Source organism: Poecilia reticulata, linkage group LG1 (genome assembly GCF_000633615.1).
Source record: "Poecilia reticulata strain Guanapo linkage group LG1, Guppy_female_1.0+MT, whole genome shotgun sequence".
Lineage (NCBI taxonomy): Eukaryota > Metazoa > Chordata > Actinopteri > Cyprinodontiformes > Poeciliidae > Poecilia > Poecilia reticulata.
In genome coordinates, this window is record NC_024331.1 from 21,842,637 (window position 1) to 21,846,322 (window position 3,686).

At 38.0% G+C, this 3,686-nt stretch overlaps 1 long non-coding RNA gene across 1 annotated transcript; it reads right to left on the reverse strand.

Annotated features, from left to right (window-relative positions):
• Positions 1 to 406: 406 nt before the first annotated feature.
• Positions 407 to 780, reverse strand: LOC103469243 (uncharacterized). Its single transcript, XR_534321.1, has 2 exons — positions 716 to 780; positions 407 to 566 (listed from the first exon to the last, which is right to left on the reverse strand). It is a non-coding gene; the product is annotated as an uncharacterized LOC103469243 (long non-coding RNA).
• Positions 781 to 3,686: the final 2,906 nt, after the last annotated feature.

Genomic DNA, 3,686 nt, shown 5'->3' on the forward strand with positions numbered 1-3,686 from the left:
ATTATGTTCCTTCAGTGACTTGGCCATTAAGGTAAGGGCGGCTTCTAGAAAATATGTAAAAGGAAATATGTATTAACCTTATGAAACTCAATGAATGCAGTCTGATTTGCTTTGATGTGTTCACACAGACCAAGGAGGTTTCTTTCCACGTTTAGTTATTGTCGCAGCCCTGTTAGCAGCTAATCACTCTGTATTCAAGGCCAATGGTTACTGATGTGAAATAACATCCCATTGTGCAGGTCAGCTGTTGGGTGGTTGTCAAAGTCAGCCTTCAACAGAGGGTGCTCCGGCTGACTTTGAACACGCTGTGCATGCTTATTACATTTAATTACACTTTTTGTATTGAAAGAGTTTTGATGCCTTTTGCCTTATGTTGTCCCTGAAACTCAAACAGAACAGAAATGAGTCATGGAAATCAATTCCTCCTTTAATCATACAATCATTAATCATTCTCACTAGGCCTCCATTCACCCTGAATATCCTGAAACCCAAGGAAAATCTGGTCACTGCTGATGCTGTTTGATTGGGTGGTTTTCACAATAACCGCTGGGCATGTGTCCAAGTTCCTGAAAAAAAAAGAATGACTTTTTGAATGCTTCAATGGGATTTTCTAAACTTCAAGAGACATTCAATTTTTTTTTTACAACAAAAACAATGGGCTTAAGACCAAATTTTTAACCTTTACTTTTAAGCTGTATTCTGGCTTGTAGCTTACCATAGTTGCATTTTATTCCTTTATCTGACTAATGCCAAGAAATAAGCCGTCAAAGAAAAAAAGCAAGCCAGGAAACAACCGAAAAGTTGCTAGAAGTTGCTGACCTGCACCTTTCCCAGAGATTTAAAAGTGCTCTGTGCTGAACTCACTGTGCCTGTAATTGCCAGTGGTGAGTGACCACTTCTGATCAAAAACTGCAATTCAAAAACCCTGAAACCCTGGCAACATGCAGGTTAGCAACTTTTGTACTCTGATGTGAACAGCCACAAGTGACTTTCATTGTTTTATTCATTAGAGCTTTAAGCCTTGTCTGATCATGATAGATATGAAAATGTTTGTAGACTTTTGGGAATGTCAGTGTAAAAGAAAGGTCTACATTCTCTACAGTAGAATGTAGACCTACATTCTATTATAGGTCTACAATAGACCTACAATAGAAGGTCTATTGTAGACCTACAATAGACCTTCTGTGAGCAGAATTCACTGTGAATTCTGCTCACAGTGAGCAGAATTCTGCTACTAGTAGTTACACTAATGTACAAAATGTTGACTAAGTGCACATTGTCTGATTCAGAATATGAATAAGTTTTCTCATAGCTACTCTCTACTATGCATAAATTACCTGTAGTCCTTTTATAGATAATTAATGACCATTCAGTCAGAAAAACTGAAAAGAAAAAATCTTTTTAATACTTTCAATTAAAGATAGATAGAAACTGGAATTGTCTAACATCACCAAGTCAAAGATTTACAAACACCCTAAATTGAGAACTGGCCACAAAATTCAAATTTCTTGTAAATATAATTGTACTGTTGGAGAAACAGTTGCTTTTGTGCACGAAGATGAATTAGTGCCTGGTTACTGTCTGCCCCAGATTGATGTGCAGATCAACAGCCACACAAAAGAGATTAACTCAGTATCTGATTTAGCAAGTAAACCACAATTAGCATTATTTCATAGTAATTTTATTAAACATGCATGAGAACTTGAATAACAAAGCAATGTCCTGTATCTGTGCTCTTATTGATTCAGAAAAGTACACATGCACATCCTGAAGCATGAATAAAGAGACTTTATCTGTACAATAATAATATGGGGTACTGTAGATGAGTGCAAGAGCATGAAAAGGCATGTCAGGGGATGGATTTGTATGGACTGAAGCCTATCATAATTGCAGGCCTTGCAGACAGCCCCAAAACCACAGAAGCATTTATGATGAGTTGCTCTGAAAGCTTCTGCATCTATAGGCAAGAAATGCTTTGTGTCTTCTGTGCCTGATCTCTCATTGACATGACAGGGACTGAATCATCAGCATTAAAGCACACAAAACAAACTTAGTGTATGTCAAATAGTGCCTTGTGTTTTTAAGAGGCTTTGTGCACATTTTTCATATTAAAATTCCATGCTCTTTCAGATTAATATTTCCAGTGTTCTCTGTGTTTTTCTGTGTAGTTTTATAGACTAAAACATTAAATGGCTTACAAGAAATGTATCTCACATATTTCTACAGTGGCTTGAAAGGACCTACAAAGGAAACTGGATGGATGGACGGAAGATGGCAGCTATGTGAAATTCATCAGTTTCTGATTGAGCAGTAATTTGTCTAAACTGATTCAAGTTATTTCTTTTTCTATCATCTTCACTTTTGTAAATTATTGCAGATAGTGATGAACACACTTCCGCTAATCTACATATATTGGAGCTAATATTTCTTTTAGCACTTTTAACTCACTTTGAACACATTTAAATTATAACTTCCCCTACAGCTTTAATTTACTTGGTTGTTTTGTAAGCTTTGAGCTGAGTAGAGTTCAACATCTGTATAAAAGTTTTGGTTACCAACTATCACAAGTTTTCACGTTTATACTCATGCTCTTATTTTGAAGTGGGCGAAGACTGTTTGTGCAGCAGCTCCAGTTACTCCCCTCACATTATACACCTATGATGTGGTGCAGCAAATGACGTTGATTCCTTTTCAGAAGCCTTCCCATAGTCAGTTAGACAAAATCAGCAACAGTTAGCAATAATAAACAACTGTAAAACTGAAACCTTGAGTGAAAAGTTGGTTTTAAAGAACAGCTTCCTTCAGTGAAATCATGCAGAAAGGTGTGCAAGACAGAAGGTTATCTTGTTTAGAGCAAAATACTATTCTGTAAAGCATGTCATTGACACAAGGTAGGCATCAACATGATTAATTTAGCTCTTTAGTACCCTAGCATTAACGTCCAGTAAATACTCTGTTCATATAGCACTTTAGTTTTACTGGACTAAAAGAGTCCAGTAAAACTGGAGTTCTAACCCTAAAATAATTAGTATTTTAGGGTTAGAACAACTAATTTTTTAAATAGCACCACTGATTGCAACAAGCACTCATTAAACATGAAGACATATTTCCACAAAGTTGAACAATAAAGTTATTTTAAGTAGGGAGAATCAAATGGACACAACTGCCAACACACGCAAACACACACACTTTCTCTCTCTCTCGCTCTACCCTCATCCCCCACACCCCCAACACACACACACACACACACACACACACACACACGCACACACACACACACACTATCTTCCACACACACACACACACACACACACGCACTCAAACACACACCCCCCCCCACACACACACAGTCATGCTTGCCACAAATGCTACAAGCGTTTCTCAGTGAGGAAACTGGGACAAACTGTTCTGGAAAGGGAAAACCTCTATGCTCAAAGAGCAAATCTAACTGTTTGGCAGCCAACGAAGCGAACACACAGGCTAGCATGTGCACTAGAGTGCAAAGAAACACACACATACACACATATAGGTATTACAGGGCAGCAGGCCACAGAGGCAGATGTAGAGTGGATGACATCTCCATGTAGAGAAGCTTTCTCTGTGTGCCCACGCTGGTTCCAGAGAAATAGAGGGCAAAATGGTTGAATTTGGCATAAGCTCTTAAGATCCAGAGGTAAACAGAATCG